Raw genomic sequence first — 22,029 nt, 5'->3', positions numbered from 1 at the left:
CCCATTCCTAATATTTTCAACAAAGTCCTCCTTTAAACTACATTATAACCTTTTAGAGATGAACTTTGAACTTATATTTATGTTTGAATTGAAATATCCAACTGTTCACCCTTTCAGTACTTGTACAACTTTTGTAGTTCTCTTATAATGATCTGAAAGGCAAAATTCACAACAGCTGTTTAATGAATGAGTCAACCAAAACATTTCTTGGTTCTGTAATTGGTATTTAAAGGTCAACTGTCATGAAATGCATGATTTTTAGTATATTATTAATGAAAAATGGCAGCTGGTATGGACTGATCTGTTTTTTCACCACAAAACATTATTTTGATGTATATGGCTTTTTGTCACTCCCACCATGAAAATCGTCTCGAGGAATTTGTTTTCGAGAAGAAGCAGGAAGTGATGTACAGGGCAGTAGCACACTCAGGCGGGCTCGTCTGCTTCTATTAGTTTGACTTGCGGGAAGGTAGCGCTTTGTTCCTTCGTGTTAGCCAAAATGCCGGCTCGTTATGTTGCTGGAGATTGCTCAAACAACTCGGTGGGATGGATTCGGTCTTCATACTTTTCCAAAAGACCCGGTTCCTCGTGAAAAATGGATTGCACAGGTGCAAACGACAAGTTTCATGGGTTCCAAATGACAGGTAGGTGTGTATACAGCTACTAAAAAAAAAATAATAGTTGGGGGGGGTGACGTAATCCATAAATCAGGGGTGCTAAATGTGTCGATGTACCACCCCGGCTGAAGTCGTGATCGACGAACGCAGCCCCACCGGGGTGGCTCATCCCGGCGCTGAGCCACAGTGGCTTATGTCCACTGCAGAGGTGGATCAGACAGGGAGGCGGTTTGGCCACCGCATCATCATTGCTCGCGAGCGAAATTGTTTATTACCGCCTCGGAGGTGGATCGGACGGGGAGGCGGTTTGGCCGCGGCCTCATCGTCGCTCGCGGGCGGCGTTGTTTATCAATGCCGCGGAGGTGGATCGGGCGGGGAGGTGGTTTGGCCGCATGCAGTTTGTGTGACGTCGTGGACAGAAGATGCAACCAATATGGCTACCACTTGAATGTCGAATGAGACTTCTGAAACTTTGCCCATGGTTGACGCGCTCTCCGCTCATATTTATTTTTTCGTATAAACATTCAAGTGAATAATGTTATATGTATTTTTCATTACAATATCTATTTTAGAATGTTTACAGGCATGACACTTGACCTTTAAGCAGAACTCTTCATGATGCTGTTTATAAGATGATATTGTTCATATGACACTTTACAATTGAGCAACAGCAGCTTGAACTGAAAGTGTCATCAAATGTCATCAGCGGGCTGCAACAAGGATGCAGAGACTGGAAGAGCCACAGAAAGACAAAGAAGTCAACATCCTCAGGGGAAAAAAAGAGGGAATATTTCCTTTCACCTCCTTTTTAAAAACCCCAGTTGTTAAAGTTAGTGCCTTTTACATTCGTCCTAAAAAAAAAAAAATCACTCAAAAGCTGAATGTACCTAAAATTTTGGGAGTAGTGTATGTTGGAATAATAACTAAATATTTATGAAGATAAGTTAAAGATCAAGATAATTCTGCCTGTCTGAGCATTTCAAAGGAAAAACTGATCTGATTTAATCTGAATTTAGCTACCTTGTAAACGTCAGAGAGCTACGAATAATTTCCAGTATTAAACTTTAAAGTAACAAGTTCAGGTCATTCTAATGCTAACATTCTGCAAATAGAGGACATTCAGAAACTTTCTTACAAATTACCCATCAGAAAAAGACAGGTACCTATTCATGCTGGGTGAAATGCAAACTGCCATTGCCTAATAATTGACTAAGTTATAACAAGCCCCTGACACACAGACAAAAGATGTACCTTATGGAAGAATATGAAGTACACCAGTTGAATACAGTAATGGGACAATTTCAGCTTCTTTATAACACTGTTAATAACTTAAACCTGCATGCATGGGTGTGGAGCCTATATTAAATGTTGGACTTGAGTACAATCTCCACTCAGCTGTATTTACAGATCAGATTAAAAACACCCTCAGATGCACACAAAGTGCTGCAAAATATATAAAAGTCAATCCGATAAAAACAGTCAAACATAGTTAGTGAACTCCTGTGAGCATGACGAAGAGATGACGTGATATCCAAAGACGAAAAACATGTCAGCACCCTTTGCGTAGATTTGGAAAAGCTGCTATTACGAGACAAATTTTTTTCATAAGTCTTTTTCCTTTTTCAAATGAGAGAGCCCCTTGAGATTCGCTCAACTACGTCAACGCAGTCTCGTCTTTTATGGAGGAGTGCAGACCCCCGCGTTCAGCTGCTGCTGCTGAAGAGATAAAAGGTGGATTCTTCCACTTCGACTGAGGATTTACTTGATTCGACAGATGCAGACTAGTGTCCTCCTCTCAATCCACAAGAAATGGTTAATTACACTTGACTTGCTTCGCCAAGAGATCACTAAACTCGGAAACAGTTTGGAGTTCACGCAGCAACAGGTCAAGGAACTAAGATAATACTGCACGCCAATCAAACTTAATGTCAACCTCAGCGGAGTTACAAACTCCTAGACTGGAATATAAAATCATGAAAGAAACTAAGCTAGACAGTCAATCACGAAGCATATGTGACAATCTAATTTTCTCAAGCATTTCAGAAAAAAAAAGACTGGAAGACACCGAGTTGCACACTGCACAAGAGTTCACGATGTCCACTCTCAAGATATAGTCAACAAGATTACCTTTTACAGTGTTCATAGATTGGCAAACCCTTGTCCAGGAAACTGACCATGTCCCATTGTTCCAAAGTTTAAACACTTTCAGGAAAAAAGTGTTTGTGAAATTAAAAGATTGTAAGATCAAAGGACTTCATTTGGAATGAGTGACTAAAATCAACGAGATGCGTAAAGTACCCGATGATGAAGAACCACCGTGAGAAAGGCAAACGACCGTGGCTAGTTGTCGACAAGCTATACGTTGACGGTTAACTGTTTCGTGATACCAATGTCACACCCTGGCTCTTGTAGATAAATACTTCTTCTGATCTGTTATTAATTGTCACAAGCACATTGTATTGTGTTTCATGCTTTCCACTTTTGTTTGGACAAAGCAAAAATAAAAATTGAATCACGTATGCCTCCAGCGTGCCTCCGTACACCTTGAACACCCCAAATTTTGACGACGGTCTATGTTTTGAAAAAGACTTGCATATCATGCTAGCATCTTAGAATTAAATCAGTGTATGATTTCTTGCTGGTGTTCCTGGAATTACTTTGTAAATCATATAACAGTTTGCAGCATAGCATCATAATTTCGCTGCATGCTAGTCCCGCATGGGAAGTGCGTCTGCACTACAGGGTGCCCTTGGTTCTGTAAAGCAGCGCCACATTCGGTGGCTGTTATGCAATCTCGTAGCATAATCAGCAAACCTAATGATCCCCGGTAGATGTCGGCTTCTTCTATTACATTTCCGTTGCCATGTTTAGCAGTCGGCATCAGACATTGAGGGCTGAAAGAATCTTTTAGCTCTCCTCAGAATCTGAAGAGGATGAAAAATGACTCAGAAGATTATATTGGTTCATAGCACTGCTTTGAGTCTTGATCAGGAAATGCTTCTCCATTCTCTCTCTTTGGATACGCTTTGATGCTCAACTTTTTATTTTCCAAGTACAAAGAGAAGATTTTTGCATCTCAAGAAATAAAGTTAACTTAAAAATTTACAATTTACTTTGAAAAATTGTTTCAATTCATGTGTTCTGCCAGCGCTCCCTAATTCTCAATTCTTTAAACTTGGTTATATCCAAGCATGATGCATATTGACTATGAACGTTCAACATAATGACCAACTTTCAGCAATAATAACCCTACTTTGAAGCAAAACCCTTCTGACTTTGTAGCGTATCAAAAAAGGATCTTACTCTCTCGTAGCTGCGGAACATGTTCATTTAGAGGTAAGTACATTTTCCTTGTTAACATTGTTAAAGGTGAAATCCAGTGCTTTGCATGAACAGTGTATCCAATAGGTCATGTAATATGTACCCTATTTTGACAATGTGATGTTAAATCCTCTCTCATTTAATAGTGTTTTGAGAAGATTTTTATTGACAATTGTGAATTTTCAGGGGCGCTGCCATTTTCGCTAGTCACATGACCTACGTGCCCGGATGTGACGTGGACCGTGCCGCAACAAAGGCTCGATAACATGGGACACCATTTATGCCCAGCGCCAATTTTTCGGATTTATCCTCATCTGATGAAGAAATAGCAGTATCGGTTGATCGGGAAGACGGAGGAATACTTCCATACAGATTTGAACCTGTGGCTGTAATTAATGTTGAATATTTGGATGGTTCTTCGGGCGAAATGACGCGGAGTCTGACTACTCAGAGGCCTACGCGCGACATAAGTGTGTAAACAAAAGCCCCCAGGCCGGCAGCCGCGGATGGTTCGTGGGACAGGAATGATATGGAGTCTGACGGGCAAGCTCCGGTGGCGGGCCGCGAGCCAAGTTTCCAGGCGGCAGAGGCCATTAGCCCTGGACGCCAAAGCTCAGCTAAAGGCTTCTGCTGCCGCCGGAGCTCAGCTAAAGGCCTCCGCCACCGCCAAAGGCCGGCCGCAAGCTCCAGCGGGCCGCGAGCCGACCTTCGACGTCCGGGGAGGCATTTAGCTAAGCTTCGGTGGCGGCGGAGGCCTTTAGCCTAGCTTCGGCATCTGGAGCTAACCGCCTCGGCCACCTGGAAGCTCGACTCTCGGCCCGCCACCAGAGCTCGCCCGTCAGACATTTATATAAATGGTGAGGAGAGGAACTGTCTCGTACAATTCACCACTGCACTCTCTGATTATCCTCTCCTCAGCACTTCTATTTATTTAGTTTTAAGACGCCCCTTATTTATATGGATGTTACAATAAGGAGACGACAAGCAAAACAAGGTGTACATGTTTGTTCATGTGCATGTGTGGAAGATTGCTGAATACATGTGTGGTCATCATTTCTTTACCAGGCAGCAGTTCAAACAGTTCTGATGATTAGATGTTTTTGTTCTTGCTATCTCCTTCTAGGAGGCTGCCACGTTATCTAGGGCAGAGCAAAGCCTTTCTTTATTGGAAGCAAATGTATGATAATTATGATCACAATTATTCCTACACCCTCAAACCAGATACGCATCCTGGGAGGAGCAACCCTGATGTGGGTGTTCCTTGTCAAATGTGGGCCTGGGCGCAGACTAAGCAAATTCTCCCATGGATCGCAGCACTTTTCCTCCTCTGCACTCCAGAGGCTTGTAGTAATTCCAGCGCCCCGTGAAAGTGAAACATCACATTGGATGTTTTGATTCAGTGGCAATGGCGTGGCGACATATACCTTTGAAGTGCATTTTATAATGACGGCAGCCGACATATATCAAATTAATTTGTTAAAAATAGCCATCTTGAATTATTTTCACCCCATTGACAAAGAGTTTCTGTTTCAAACATGCTGCTGGCACCTCGGGTTTCTGGGGAATCTGTAGGCCTCACATTAACTACAACTGCAGTCATTGTAATGGCGAATTGATAAGGTTGATATTGAATTATTATTATTATTATTTTTTTTTTTGCTTTCATGTTAATCATCAATGTTCTCCTTCAAGGTGTTACGTGTTATACGGAATGGCTCACATGCAGCACTGTTGATGAGACATCTGCTACTGAAGGTATTTTCACACATGTATTTTCCAAATTAATTTCTATTACATTCACAAATCTCAAGAAAACTCTATGCGCTGGGTGGTACATGAGACAAAACATGTACATATGAAACCCCTTTCAAGTGAAAACTGAAACAGAAGTATATTTTTACTGAAATGAAATTTGCTCAAAATTGTACATTCATATTGAACGCTGGATGCTGTAGATTTCCGTAGAAATTCAATGCTAACTCAACTTCTGCTGTAAGGTTGCTTGTCTCTGTCATGATCCTGGATTCCAGCCAGGGCTGGGCGTGGCCGTCTAATCGGAAGGGTCACACCTGCGCCTCATGACCTCCGATTAGACCCAGTACATATAGGACCCGGGGGACGACAGAGACTCTGCTAGATCGGTGTCTCTCCCAGAGCCTCCTTCACCCGCGGATTGTCCGTCGGGCCGCCTGTTCGTCATCCCATCTCTGCGGGGAGACGTCATCAACTGGGCCCATACCAACAGGACGGTCTGCCACCCGGGTATGGCGAAGACACGTTCAGTGGTCGAACAAAGGTTCTGGTGGCCTAACCTCAGCAAGGACGTAAGGGAGTTCGTCAACGCCTGCCCGGTGTGTGCTGCCAATAAGACTTCCCGCCTACGGCCTGTTGGTGAGTTGCAACCCCTGTCCATCCCCTTTCGTCCGTGGTCACACATCGCGCTGGACTTCGTCACCGGCCTGCCGCCTTCTCAAGGGAACACAGTGGTGCTGTCCATAGTGGACCGTTTTTCCAAGATGGTCCACTTCGTGCCGCTTCCGAAGATCCCGTCGGCCAAGCAGACAGCCCAGTTGGTATTAGACGAGGTCGTCCGTTACCACGGCCTACCCCAGGACATCGTTTCGGACAGGGGTCCGCAATTCAGCGCCCGTTTCTGGAAGGAGTTCTGCAACCTCATCGGCGCTTCAGCAAGTCGGACATCGGGTCATCACCCAGAGTCTAACGGCCAGACTGAGAGGATTAACCAGGAATTAGAGACCGGTCTTCGATGTCTGGCATCCAGGGACCAGAGCACGTGGAGCCAGCACATCAAGTGGGTGGAGTATGCCCACAATTCTCTACCCTCCGCTTCAACAGGTATGGCTCCACTCCATGTTGTGCATGGGTATCCTCCGTCCCTGTTTCCTCCACTGGTCACAGAATCCACAGTTCCGTCGGCCCTGGCCGTGGTGCGACGCTGCAAACGGACCTGGGAAGCAGCTCGGAGGACACTGCTGCGCATGAGCAGCGCCTACAAGGCCGCAGCAGACCGCAAGAGGAGGGCCGCACCAGAGCTCAGAGTGGGACAGCGAGTGTGGCTCTCCACCAAAGATCTCCCGCTGCGGACGGAATCCCGCAAACTTGCTCCCAGGTTCGTTGGCCCGTTCCCTGTTTCCAAGGTTATTAACCCGGTCGCCGTCTCGTTGAAACTGCCCAGGTCGATGAGGGTGCACCCTACGTTCCACGTCAGCAGACTTCGCCCGAATCGCACGTCGTCGCAGGCTCCTCCGCTCAAGTCCCCCCCGCCCCCCTGCATGGTCGACGGTGGGTTGGTGTACACCGTGCGCCGGTTGCTGTCTTCCCGCCGCAGAGGGAGGGGGGTCCAGTACCTGGTGGACTGGGAGGGATATGGCCCGGAGGAGCGCTCTTGGATCCCCTCCCGCTTCGTCGTGGACCGCTCCCTCATCAGGGACTTCCACGCGGCTCACCCTGATGCGCCTGGGCCGTCCAGAGCCGGCCGTTTAGGGGGGGGGACTGTCATGATCCTGGATTCCAGCCAGGGCTGGGCGTGGCCGTCTAATCGGAAGGGTCACACCTGCGCCTCATGACCTCCGATTAGACCCAGTACATATAGGTCCCGGGGGACGACAGAGACTCTGCTAGATCGTTGCCTCTCATGCCTCGTTCCCGCACTACCGTACTCCTGACGTCTACCTCCCGTGTACCGACCAACGCCTGTCTCCCGACCTACCCCGTAAGCCTGCCGTTACTGATCTTGCTGCTTGTTTGGACTGACTCCCTGGTAACCGACATTGGAACGAATAAAGGCTTATTCCGCACTGCTTACCTCTCACCTGAGTCGTGCATTTGGGTCCACCCCCGAGTCTCGTCCGTGACAGTCTCTGGCAACCAGTTCGGCATAATCTGCCTGTCGCCTGAAGTCACAAAGGTTAAAGAGCTTGTGCACCTACATCACCAAATCCGTCATTCGCCGGAAGTGTCAGTCAAACAAACCATTCTTGAAAGTCGGTTGAAGACGACGTGAAAATATGTCTTATTGCACAACGCCCAGTGTTTTGTCCAACACCGTTAAACATTTAGAAGGTGAACACAAACGACGGTACATGAAAAAATTAGATAAACTCGGCATAGAGGACCCGTATTTAATGCGAAAATCAATGTTTTCTCCGATAAGAAATTGGACTGTTAATTCGCTTCCACTTGTCTTGGACAACTGGATCTACACATGTATCTAGTGAGTAAATCGTCAAGATTTACACGGAAGAGTTTGAAAGCATAGAAAAGTCTGGACGCATACAAATACTTCATTACTGAATCTGTTCTCAATCAAGAATAAATCCCACAAAGTTTTTCAATAGAAATACCAATATTTAAATAAATGACCCCTGGTTTTACTCAAACACACATTCATTAACTATGATTGGGAAAAAAAAGCGTGATGGATGGTGCCCAACCAAATACACACGACTGTGTAGCTATCACTTCACTTCACATAGGAATTATTCTTCTCAATCTCAAATTCCCAAGAAGTATTTATAATGCCAAATTGGCTCATTTGAGAAAAATGTGTTTAAAAAGAAAAAACGACAGGGAGTCAGCTCCTCGTACACGAAGCGTGTTGCGGCCACACATTAAACTTGGGTAAACTTCTCCGTGACAGATGTTTTTTTGTAACATGCATTGTTCTCTAATGAGTCCAATGCGTATTTAAAGGTCAAGTGTCGTCAAACGGATGATTTTTGGTATATTATTAATGAAAAACCCACAGCCAATATGGTCCCATGTGTTTTTTCACCACAAAACATGAATTTGACATATACAGCTTTTTGTAACTCCCGCCATGAAAATCCTCTCGAGGGATTTGTTTTCGAGAAGAAGCAGGAAGTGACGTACAGGACAGAGGCGCCCCCTAGTGGACTCGTTTGTTTCCATTAGTTTTACCTCCGGGAAGGTAGCTCGTTGTTCCTTCCTGTTAGCCAAAATGCCGGCTCATTGCATTGCTGGACATTGCTTGAACACTCGGGAGAATGGAATTACCCTTCATAAGTTTGAAAGCGACCCTGTTCGTTGTTAAAAATGGATTGCACGGGTGGAGAGGACGAGAGCTTGGTGGGTTTAAATAACGAGTAGGTGTGTATACAGTTTGGGGCGGACCACGTAATCGGTCTCTCTCATAACTTAACAAAAGATCCGCGTATGAAATGTGTCGATATGTGCATCGCCCAGCCAACAATGTCTCGATAGTGTTCGAGTACTGCGGCGACTTTGAACATACACCTAAAAGCAACATAGCTAGGGTCCACCTCCTCATATTCCACCACGGGCAAAGAAACTCACCCACACCGGCTGAGGCACTGCATTCGGCGGTCATTGCTCCTGCGAAGGCTGCGCGTCGGGCTTTGCGACGGGGCCGGCTCTGAAGAACCCAGCCGAGAATGCATTACTCAGTCGCCTGCGCGCATAAAGCGCCCCGGCTCAACTGTGACTAAAGCAGCACCGCTCGGCTCTGTCATAAGCCACACCGGCCGGCTGCGATGAGCCGCAATGGCTCATCTCCGCCGCGGGAGTGGATCGGACAGGATGATCGGATATCAACTGAATATGGCTCGAAACAATAGTGTAATATTGTCCTGAGGGCTCGAAACAATAGTGTAATATTTTCCCGGCAACTTCAATCGGTTGTGTGCTATTGTCCTTTTCGAAAAGAGCTTCGGTGTCAGAAAGGGCGTCGGAAAAATGCGAATATCTCTGTTGTTCGGCTTCCATAGTAGCAGGCACTTGTGCGTTTTCAACAGCGGAAGGGACGATGACGTCAAGGACAGAGGACGCCACGAATACGGCGACCACTCGGATGTCGAGGGACACTCAATTGCGCAACTTTGTGCATGTTTTTTTTTTTTTTACGTATAGACATCAAAGTGAATACTGTTGTATGTATTTTTCATTAGAATATCTATTTTAGAATGTTTATAGGGATGACACCCGGGCTTTAAAAAAAGAAAACAAACCGCTGGGATAGACTCAAGCCCCCGTACATGGAAGCGTGTTGTGGCCACACGAACTTCGGTAAATCTCTGTGTGATCGACGGTTTATTTTCTTTTTTTAAATACGCATTGGACTCATTTGAGAACAATGCATATTCGAAGGGTAAAAAAAAGTCTGTCGGGGAGAGGTTTACCGAAGATTAACGTGTGGCTGCAACACGCTTCGTGTACGTTGGAGACAACTCCCTGTCGTTTTTTTTTTTTCCAACGCATTGTTCTCAAATTAGCCAACTTGGCATTATAAATACTTCTTGGGTATTTGAGATTGAGAAGAATAATTACTACCTGAAGTAAAGTGATCGCTACACAGTCGTGTGTATTTGGTTGGGGACCATCAATCACGTTTAATTGCCAAAATCCATCGATCTTTTCTCGTCTTTTCAGCAGGTATTCCATAGAATGAGCTCTTTGAATATCTGTCTCGTCTGTAGTAACAACCAACAGCACAACAATTCTCCAGCATTGTGAATATTCTGCTCCGGTTCAATGTCCCCCACATTGTCGAGCAGCTCTTTTTGACTGGCAATATGGCGCCGTGAAAATGGTGACGTCACATGCACAAGCTCTATAGGCTCCAGTTGTCTGTGCCTCTGAATGGAATAAAGTGTGACAGAAAATGCAATGATGGACCTCTGCTATTCATTTTTACAAGAGACAAAACATAAATAGAGGACTTACTGCTGTTTGTGTGAGTTCTGAAGCATCCGCTGAAGCACACATTAATAAATGATCACGTCTGAGGACATACAACGAAGACACTGAAAATAGAGATTTATATTATTGTTAATAGTGTACTTTTTGTTTTGGTATTCTGAAAGACGTACTCCTGGAAAAACTAATTGGACATACAGTTGTAGTGTTTATGTCATGGTGCATGTTTTAGTTTAGCTTATGTTTTTGTTTATGTCTTGTTTTTCTGTGTACCATCTTGGTTTCTTTCATGGTATTTGCATTCTGTCTGGGGTTTCAAGGTTTTGAAGACAAAAAGGTGGAGGACTCAAATGCAGTAGTGCAGAACTCAATAAAATATAATTTCAAATTGCAAAACATAAAAGCCAAACAAGAAGATCATAGTGGCAAATGGAAAGAAAAAAAAGTCCAAAAATCTAAACGCAAAGTAAGACTAAAGAACTCACAAAGATGGCGGGATCGGGAAACAACGACATGAGAATCAACAATTATCAACAATGAAACGACAAAGACTGAAAGAAACATAATACAGTACAAGGAAAGTGACGAGGAAGACCTGGACAAGACACGAGTGGCTGGAGGGAGCTGATTGGTTGACACAAGCGAGGTGGTTGAGGAGGACAGGTGGACAAAATAACTCAAAGAGCACACAGGCCATGAAAAACATGGAACAAAACTATATATAATCTAAACCACAACATGACATTTTTTTCTTTCATTTTTTTTAATTAGAGAAAAAAAACATTTCAAAGAAATGTAATATGTGTTCGAAACAATTATACTGTTCAAGGCAATTAAAAATATAGGCAGACAACAACGTAAGTAGCATTCATTTGAAACTGCTATTCCTGCATTAGGGGCTTCAGGTATTGTCACCCCGTGAGCCTCGCTCAGTTTGTCAGTCTGCACATCTCATCATCGCTCGCACTGCACACAACATCATTAAAAGTCCAGCCAGTATCTGTACACACTGTCTGTGTCGCTTCCCCCTCGGGTCATCGTGAATCATACGGAAAGGAGGTGGGGGGGGGGGGGTTGTAAAAATATTATGTACTTTTGTATAACTGGCTATGATGGACCCATCTTTTTTGCAAGTGCTAAAGTCAGTTCGGCTCCCGTCATCTCCGTCTCATCACGTAGCCAATCCACACACAAATTATTTCCTCTCTTTATACATGAGGCTAGCACGGCTGTTAATGAAACATTGTGTGAATTTCTACATATGAGATTCAATTTAATTCAGCCACTGTTTTATTCACTCGCACTCAGAAGTCAATTAAGCAGTCCCCGCATAAGGTGGGTGTATGAATAAACATTGTGAACTAATGATACTTTGCCTCGCTGAACATTTTGTATTGTCACAACAAAATAAAGAATAAAGACTAGAGTAGGGAGAGAGAAGAAGTGGGCTCAAACAACTAATTATGAAGACAGTCAATTAAGCAATGGCTGCTGTTTTTGTTGGGGACTAATAATGATTAGGAATGGCACATAATAATTACAAATTCATAGACATGGAAACAGACAAACAGCACTACGCATCTTTTTATCAACAATTACAAGCACAGCCAACTAACGTTGCCTTATCGCATAATTCACATTGCAAGCCGGTCCACCGGCAACAAACTACGCCTGCTGATGAAGAGAACGTGCTTAAAAAACATTTGTGCCATCAAATTATGAAATAGTGTAAATATTTCCAGTGGGATTAATTATTAGAGTTTTTTTAAACTAAATCTATTCTGCTTTAGGAAACCTTAAAAAACAGTGGAAAAAGATCATCATATATTTTAAAGTCATCAAGTCATATCTATTTGATCGTTTGGCCCAACCAATTTTTCTACATAAGAAGGGAAAATATTGAAAACACCTCGAATATACAACAAACCTTCATATTTTTTTGAGCTCTAACTTGGATGTGTTAAAGAAGATTTTCCAGTCTAGCACCTATTAGAAGCCTCACATATTTGACAGATAACAGCATGGAGGCAGACAGCAAGTAGGACATATGATCAATAAATCTATGATACCTCATGATCCTCACTCACTTCAAAAATGAGGATGTGAACTCCAGACTAAATTGGCTGTCAGAATGAGAGACTCCACATTTGGATATGGGAGGCGTGGGATGGGCGAGCATTATTAACATCAGACTTGGAAAGTGGAAAGAAACCAAAAAAAAAACCTCCAAGTGAAACTTGGTGCGAGCTCTCCAATGGCCAAAGCTGCACTCGTGTACGTTTGTATTCAGTTGCAGAAGAGTAACAAAATGTCACACTTGGTGCCATGTTTACCGTCGTTCATTGGAATATTTTACTAACTGTACATACTGTACTATGACCTAGAAGTGTTTTTCATACAAATATTTGTAGACTCGGGCCCATTTTGACTTGCATACAGATTCAAGATACATTGCCACCGTGGATGTAGTAAAATAGTTAATATGTATCCCAAGTTGGACTTGGTTTTTATTTGGAAGTAATTTGATGATTTTGACAGACGTGTCAGAAATATTACTTGGGTTGTAAACAAAACTTCTGGCAACATTTAAACTGCCTCTAATTTTAAATGCCATTGGCGGTTTTATAGCAAAACAATTCAGACTGTCAAACTGTTACGGCTGGTTTGGTCTGTGTCTCGCATCTGGTCTGTTTTACTTTTCTAAAAAGAAGTGATCAATACCAAACAATTCATTTTTGTAAATAAAGTTGCCATTTTATCCTCAGCTTTTTAATAAGTTGATCTGGTTGGCAGTTTTAACATTAAAGCATGTGATGTTATGTTTCAAAATATTAGACGTTTTAAAGGCTATATGGTCGTTATTTTTCTTGACTTTTGTAAAAGTGGGTTGCGATTTAGCAACAACAGGATAACACAAGCCCCGGGGTGACAACAATTGAGAAGCGCTGCAATATATGATGAATGATAATGATATTTGGGAAGCACAGTGGTGTGGTTATCATATCTACCTCACAGTCCAGCGGTTTTGAATTTTCTCCGGTACTGTGGCTTCCTCTCACATAACAAAAGTGTGCATCTTCAGTTCATTGCAGACACTAAATTTTACATAGGTATAAATATAAACTGAATTATTGTGCACTGCGACAGATTGGTGACCAATACCATTTGCACTTCAGTGCCTCTCCTCCAAAGTCAGGTGGATAATCTTCAGTTAACGTTCAGGTGCCCAAAAAAAAAAGTTTTGTTTTTTTTTTTTAGGGTGGGGGGGGTTTCACAATTCGCTGTTACAGTATTGCATGTATCAGAACCCTGTGCCTCCCCTGTTCCTCTCGCTGCCTCCCTCCCCAACACTGATCACGTCCTTGCCTGCGCACTGGCCTTCAATCAGTACTAATCTCAGCCTGCACTCAAACCCGGTAGTCCCAGTGTTCCAGCGCCAATGTATTCCTGCATCTGTGTGGTACACTGGCCAATCGGTCATCATTTGAAGAAAGTTGCTTGATTACCTGTGCTTCTGTTGAACCTCCTGCGTTCTCCTTTTCCTCCAATGCGTTTCTGTGTCTCCTGTGCACACTGCCAAGCTCACTCACTTTCTCACCCTTCAGCCTCCCGCTCACTCCTGTCCTCACGGACCACCGCCACAACTCTGGATTCAGGATCTAGCATCATTCACAATAAATCCCCCGCTCTAACCACTTCTGTTTCTGTCTGCTTTTGAGTCCAGTTTAAAACATCCAGTTTCTGACAGTTGTAGTAAATGAGGTACCAAAACGGCAGTTTAATTGGTTTTTATTGTAAATGTTTAAAAAAAATTGAATTCTCTAAATCAATAAGACTGAACCAGTTGTGTTGTAAAGGAAAGGGTCAGGGTAGCTCCCAGGCCTATCCTGACTGCCTTGACATGTCTCTCCTCTCTTCGACTGATTGGTCAATGGAAGATCGCCCCTGACGAAAGACGGGAAAAGGAATAGGAAAAGAAAAGAGGATGTGAAGAAAGGAAAAGAAAGAGACGACTATCATCGAAAGTGTCAGTCACGTGTCAGTCATCACATCCTCTCCAATCAGCACCTTGCAAAAATGCCAAGAAAGAAAAGCGAGTAAGTGTCAGGTTCAAACAATGCATGATGAGGGTTGTGAAATTACTCTTGTGATGTTTGGACAAAAAAAATGTTTTTGTAGGAGTCTCGAGATCACACCTCACGTTCACAAGCCTTTCTTATTCGTTCTCCACGCTCACGTCTTCATTTACTGTCTGACGCACTTACCTTGTATAAGTTTTTGTTCAGGTACACAACGTGTCTTTCACCGCGTTTGTGCTGAATCCTATCACAGTATATAAAAGAGGATTTAACCACAATTATATCTCAAAGGATGCGGTCTATATACACCCATCACAAAAAAAAAACAATCAAAAAGATAATTCTGATACTGCAAATGTAATGATTCTATCTCAATGTATGCATTTTTGTCAGATTGATGAATGACTTAAATATTCATTTAGAGTTAAGCTTCTGGAATTTATGATTCTTTTTTAACATAATTACATTCTCTGTGTTCTCATGCATGTACGGGTGAATGTCAGCAACCAAACAAACTACTGGATGAAAACAAATGGATATTTTAAATAGCACACTAAAATTGGATGCTGATAGTTACAGAATTATTGTTTCAACTTGAAAGGCGATTAAAATTCAGCGTCACTGTGGTGTAGTGGTTAGCAGCTCTCGTTCACACTTCTAAGGTTGGGGATTCGAATCCCGTCTCCCTCTGTGTGGAGTCTACACGTATGAGTTTGGGGTTTTTTTTTTTGTTTTTTTAGCTGGCTTCCTCCCACTTTCAAAAACATCCATTTTATGTCAATTGCAAACTATATTGTATAGTGGTGTGAAAGTGAGTGTCAAAAAAGTTGTTTACCCTCATGTGCTTTGTAATTGGCTAGTGACCAGAACAGGGTGAACCCCACCGCTTACCTCAAGTCAGCTTGGAACACGGCTGAACAGTTCCAGTGGTGTCAGGCTCCTTCTGTTCCGGCAGCGGCTGTCGGTTCCCGTGGGACCAACATGGGAATAATCAGTCATTAACTGGTGCAGGCCCAGCCTCAGCTCCGGAGTGCTGTGTCCCATGGAGGATCAATAGTCCAGGGTAATTAAAGAGCCGACGAGAGGGGGTGGGGGTCATGTTGCCAGTAAATCCACCACAGCGACAGGATGCCTGCAGCCAAAATGACTACAGCGCTGACACTGAGAATGCCACTCAGGAAGCGTGACTGACCACACGCTAAAGAAAAACGACATACGAACTGAAACATCGCACACATGAGACCTGAGTATATTTCATTAACTATTTGATATTTTTCAGTGTCTGTTATCACATAGAAGGAGACAAGTGAGTTAGCAAAAGAAGATGCTGTAAAACTTGACATAGATATTTATAATGACGCTTATCAAAACTGTTCTGGCTGCCATTTTGGTTGTGTTGGGTTACCTTCCTTCCATGTGTTGACAAATCAGCTCCCTCCATCCACTCATGTCTTGTCCAGGTGTTCCACGTTGTCTCGTCAATCTTTGTGTATTTAACTCTCCGTTTTTTTTTGTTCAGTTCTTGTCAGTCTGTTGCATTGTTGACATCATGTCTGTACTGCCCATGCCACTATGTCTCTGTGCCACACCTTGTCTAGTTTAGGTTTATTTAAAGGACCACTGTCATGAAATGCATGATTTTTACCATGTTATTAATGAAAAAGCGGCAGCCGACGTGGACCCATGCGTTTTTTTCACCACAAAACATGATTTAGACGTATACACCTTTTTGTAACTCCCGCCATGAAAATCCTCTCGAGGGATTTGTTTTCGAGAAGAAGCAGGAAGTGACGTACATGACAGGACCGCCTTCAAGTGGACTCATTTGTTTCTATTTGTTTTACCTCTGGGAAGGTAGCTCGTTGTTCCTTCGTGTTAGCTAAAATGCCGGCTCGTTGCATTGCTGGACATTGCTTGAACACTCGGGAGAATGGAATTACCCTTCATAAGTTTGAAAGAGACCCGGTTTGTCGTGAAAAATGGGTTGCACGGGTGCAAAGAACGAGAGCTTTGTGAGTTCCTAATGACAGTAAGGTGTGTATACAGGTACGAAAAAAAATAATAGTTTGGGGTGGACCACGTAATCGGTCTCTCATAACTTAACAAAAGATACGCGTATGTATGACAGACGTGCTAAATGTGGCTATGTGCATGTCGGACGGCATTGGGCTCACTGGCGAGGCGACGCAGCAGCCTTCGCCGGCTCGGTTGTGTGATGTTCTCTTCTTCGAAAAGACCTTCCGTGTCACAAGGGGCATGTTTGTCTCCCATAGCAGGGTCCACCGCGTGTTTTCAATGGCAAATGTCCGGGTTGACGTCACGGACAGGGGATGCAGACAATATGGCGACCACATGGATGTTGTTGAATGACTTTGCGCATGGATGACGCGCTCTCTGCACATATTTATTTTTTTGGGATAGACATTGAAGTGAATTTTTCATTCCAATATCTATTTTTGAATGTTTATAGGGATGACACTTGACCTTTAAGGTCTAATTTCTTACGTTGATTATTTGGTTGTTGGACTGTTTAATTTGTTGTTTTATCAAGTTAAGTATTTTTTGGGATTCTTGGATTCCTGGCTGGCATCCCTGCGTTCCTGCACTTGGGCCCTCCACACCTTCGCTAACCCCGACCGTGACACAAAGATTTATTCAATAAATAAATAAAAATAAAAAGACAATAAATTTAATTGTGTATCCAAGCAGAGTCAGATCTGTTAAGATGTCGGGACACATGGTGATTTAATATGGTGATTTAATCCTTTAAGCTCTTTTAGCATGAGTGATGTTTTGTTTGAAAAAGGTAGCAGCAATGGATGATGCGTGAACATTGGTTATGCTGCTGTTCATATCTAAAACATCGACAGAGAATTTTTCTTGAAAATCACTGACACTGATATTTAATAAACCCGGAGACATCCTTAATTACATCATAGAAGAGAGAATGAAATGTGGTTACTACATCTATGTGAAGAGGCCTGTCAATTGAGGCCTAATCTTCTACTTGCAAGGTAGTTCCACTGCTTTTGGAGATGTGAATGAATAAATGGTGTAAATGTTCTGATCCAATTAGAATGAAAGCACTCAACACACAAATGAAATTGTGCCACGCCAATCCCAATGAAATATACTGGATATCTCCATTTTGTCCTGAACCATTTGAAACAAAGACATAGCTTGACCTTTTCATTAGGAAGACTATAAACATTATGAAGTGTGGAAGGAGAATAATCTTTCTCAATGGCCTCTTTGTATGATGTCAAGACTTACTGAGCCTAATGCAGTTAATATGAACTGAAGTGTCTCAGCAAAATTAATACAAAATACACTTAAAGCATTGCACAACTGCCCTCAGAAGACTAACAATAACTTCAACACGCCAAAATAAAGACTATTGAAATATTGCACACGGTACGTTTTCTTGGTGTAAACTTCTCATTTGTCCACTGAGATGTCAATCACAGGAGCAATAATGGTTGCACCACAAATAAATATGTGGTTGTACTGATGTTGTCTTGTCATGCCTAAGAGGTGAGCCTCTTCACATGCAGACAAAACTTTTCTTTTTGTAATTAAGATGACACATTACATTTAGATACGGCGGACAGGAATGGGACTACTATCTGGTGGCATTTCCTGCTCTATCCTCGTCTTTGCTCTATCCACACTTTCTATGGTTAATTGGTCCAAATATTATTCATATACTGTACTACAAATAATGTAACTTTGACCATCTATTTTTGGCAGCATATCGTGGCCAATGCAGAACAATTACAAAGTCCAATTCCAATGAAGTTGGTAAATTGTGCAAAATATAAATAGAAACACAATGCAATGTTTTGCAAATCTTTTTCAACCTGTATTCAATTTAATAGACTGCAAAGACTATACAGTATATTTAATTTTCAATTTTTCAAACAAACCAGCTTCATTGTTTTTGTTTTTTTGTGTGTGTCCGTGTAAACATTCACTCATTTATGTTTTGCCTGCAACACAGAGGCATTTTCAGGCACAGAAGACAACATATTACTTCCTGGGTTGATCCTTCCAGGGACTTTATTCTGCCTGCTTGCCAGAGCTCATTGAATATGTGAACTATTGATCGGGTTGATGTTCTTTCCATTAGGATGTATAGGAAAACTTTGTCCACCATTGAAGGCGGCGGCAGTGAACAAGTAAAACAGGGGCTGCAGGAGTTTATTGATTTTGCGGGACAGTGACTCTGATGGCTTTGAACAGCCTCGGATCGACAAGGCTTCTCGAGGCGAAGGATGGTTTTGATCTGGCTGTGAAAAAAAAAAAACGGCCATAGGGTGTGTCGGCCAGCAGCAAACATTCCAGAGCTCGAGAAAAACAAGTGGGTATTAACTATGATACCCATTGATCTGTCAGAACCTTTCAGTCTGAGAGCCATGCAGACTGATTCGATTTATCTGGAGACCGACGAGTCGTAATCATACAAGAATAAGACCAGCATAGTTCAGCAGGCTTCTGAAACTCTCTGTGTTGTTGTCTATACACATGCTCAAACTGTTTTTTTCCACGGGGCCCAAACTTCCAACAGCGTCCTGCCTCATTGCATTACAGCCACATTCGGCCATTTTAGCACTGACACGCCACTCCATTACACAAGTGGAAAGTTTAGTGCTCTGCTCTGGAGTATCAGAAATTATTCACCATATGTGTTATGTTTGTCACAAAGAGGTAATCATTTATCTGAATTTGATAAAGGTGAAACCATTGCAGTCTCCTTGCTATCCAATTTCCTTTCACTTTATTGATGTACAGCATACAGATTGGTGCCATATGTGGGGGGGACGGGACGTTTGATATAAGAATATATGCGTATTTGAGTTATTTTAATATTTATTAAGCATGATTATTTTTATTTTGTGTAAGTTACAGGAGAAATCTATGCATATTTTCCATTTGACATTTGTTAATCTCTCACTCTCTGTTTTCCTGTTTCCTCTGAATGGTTCAAGTGATGTGATTTGGTGGTGACTGGAAGTGTGTACAAATGGATTTCCACATATTGGATTGACATGTTGAAATGAGTCAATAACCTCGTCCTGTTTGGTGAATGACAATCAATTGTGCCTGTTATTAATAATTTAAAAAAAAGATATGCCAGAACCTTTAATATTCAATTAAACTAAAATTAAAATTGAATTTGTCAATTTAATAGACTGTCCTTTGGTATATTGCATGGTCCTGAGGGTGAACACAAAATGCATTAAAATGTGAGTAGAGAGAATTATTTACATCTTCTGCATGCAGTATGCATGTTCAAAAAAACAAAACAAAATAACATTCAAAATGACACTTGATTAATTTACGATATTACCATTGATATTAAGCTTCGCTACAAAGTACAAACAGGTTTACAAGTCACATGTATTCTAGTTGCCCAATTACAAACCCTAATAATTAAGCCACAAGTTATGTTAAAGCAGAATTGATGAATAGATATCAATAAATTACCGGTCGTAAATGCTGCTGTTCTAGAAGGGCTGCACAGTGTAAGAAGGGTTAGCATGCGTGGCTCAGAGTTTTCAGGATCCAGGTTCAACTCCAGGCTCGCCTGTGTTGTATTTGCATGTACTCCCCATGCTTTTGTGGGTTTTCTTCAGGTACTCTGGTTTTCACTTGCATTCCAAAAACATCCACGGTAGGTTGTTTGAAGACTTTAAATTGCCCATAGGTATAAATATGATTGCAAAAGATTGTCGATATGTGCTCTGTGATTGACAGGCGACCAGTTTACGTTGTACCCTGCTTCTCTCACCCAAAGGAAGTGAGGACATACTCCAGTGCATCAGCGACCCTTGTGAGGATAAGCGGCATGGAACATGGATGGATGGATGGATGGATGCTAAACATTTGAAAATTTGGTGAGTACATTGTCCAAAAACGTTTTAACTGAATATTTAAGATAATCTTGTAAATTAATGCATCCATCCATCCATTCTCTGAGCCACTTATCCTCATGAGAGTCACGGGAGTGCTGGAGCCAATCTCAGCTGTCATCGGGCAGATGGCGGAGTTGACAACCAGTCACAGGGCATATGGAGACAGACAACAGCTGCACTCACAATCACACCTTGGGGCAATTTCAAAGGCTTCAAATAACCAACCATTCATGTTTTTGGGCTGTGGGAGGAAACCGGAGTGCCAGGAGAAAACCCACACAGCCATGGGGAGAACATGCAAACGCCACACAGTTCGGGATTCGAACGCCAGTCCTCAGAACTGTGAGACCATTACTCTAACCACTTGTACCACCGTAAATTAATGCATATTTATTTATTTTATTTATCATCTGAGACACTTATCAAGTGCATCGTACACTAGTACACGCACCACTGTCTCTTCCGTGCACACAGAATATTTTCACCATTGTCGATAATCTCGGTCCACCTCTGTGCTATTTCACCCTGTATTATATGAGTGATTAATCAAGTCCACATGAATGAAGTCACCGCCCGAATCTTATGAAATGCTGGCTTGAGTGAGCAAAATGACACTTTGATGAAGAACCAATCCGGCAGCACGACAAGAAAAGGTGACTGAAATTCATTGCGTTTGAATGGCTCTCATTTTAGTGCAGGTCAAAATTTGCCACGAGCGTGGAATACTGTACTTCCCAAAGCTGCAATTAAAAAGGAGCGCCTATGACCTGCTGTAGACACCAAAAGCATGCACCGACTCTCATCACAGGCACTCAGAATGGATTTGCATTCAAATGCAGAACAGCAAGTGGAAGAAGACCTTTAAAGTTTTATCACCCAAATTTTCATTTATATTATTTATTTTTAGACATATTTAAAATTCCAATATGGGGGGAACTGAGCAGTAGACAAAATGGTTTTATTTTTCTAATTTTGTACAAATCGTTAATACAACGAACCTCCATGTTTATCGTGGGGGATACATTCCAGACCCACACACGATACGTGAAAATCTGATAAATAGAGAGCAAGAAATATTTTAAATCTACTTTTACACCAATCGCATGCTTTAAACACATTCAAATGCATTAAAACACAGTTAAAGTGATTTAAAAACATTTTATTGAGTATACAGTCTATCTTAGCAGTTCTGCCAATAAGTCCATTTCCTCGAAGCACTTAATTTGTCACTTCCGGTTAAAGTTGTCTGTAAACCAGACATTAAACGAAACAAAATGAAATATTGTACTTTCAACACAAAAATGTTCAACCAAAGCATTACATTTCATTTCGTGAAAGTCTGCTGCCTTAACTTCATTCTGTGTATAAAAATGTTGCATTTAAATGAAAAGTATACTCTGT

The 22,029-nt window shown here is 42.3% G+C and overlaps 1 long non-coding RNA gene across 2 annotated transcripts; it reads right to left on the bottom strand.

Moving 5' to 3' along the window:
- Positions 1 to 7,777: 7,777 nt before the first annotated feature.
- On the bottom strand, positions 7,778 to 20,076 carry LOC133509750 (uncharacterized). Of its 2 annotated transcripts, none has more exons than XR_009797438.1 (3): positions 15,605 to 20,076; positions 10,662 to 10,741; positions 7,778 to 7,852 (listed from the first exon to the last, which is right to left on the bottom strand). It is a non-coding gene; the product is annotated as an uncharacterized LOC133509750 (long non-coding RNA). The 2 variants fall into 2 exon arrangements; XR_009797439.1 differs by lacking the exon at positions 7,778 to 7,852 and adding an exon at positions 10,444 to 10,573.
- Positions 20,077 to 22,029: the final 1,953 nt, after the last annotated feature.

The sequence above is a fragment of the Syngnathoides biaculeatus genome, chromosome 12, assembly GCF_019802595.1.
Source record: "Syngnathoides biaculeatus isolate LvHL_M chromosome 12, ASM1980259v1, whole genome shotgun sequence".
Lineage (NCBI taxonomy): Eukaryota > Metazoa > Chordata > Actinopteri > Syngnathiformes > Syngnathidae > Syngnathoides > Syngnathoides biaculeatus.
Note: the sequence above shows the minus strand (reverse complement) of the source record. Positions and strands in the feature narration are given on the sequence as shown.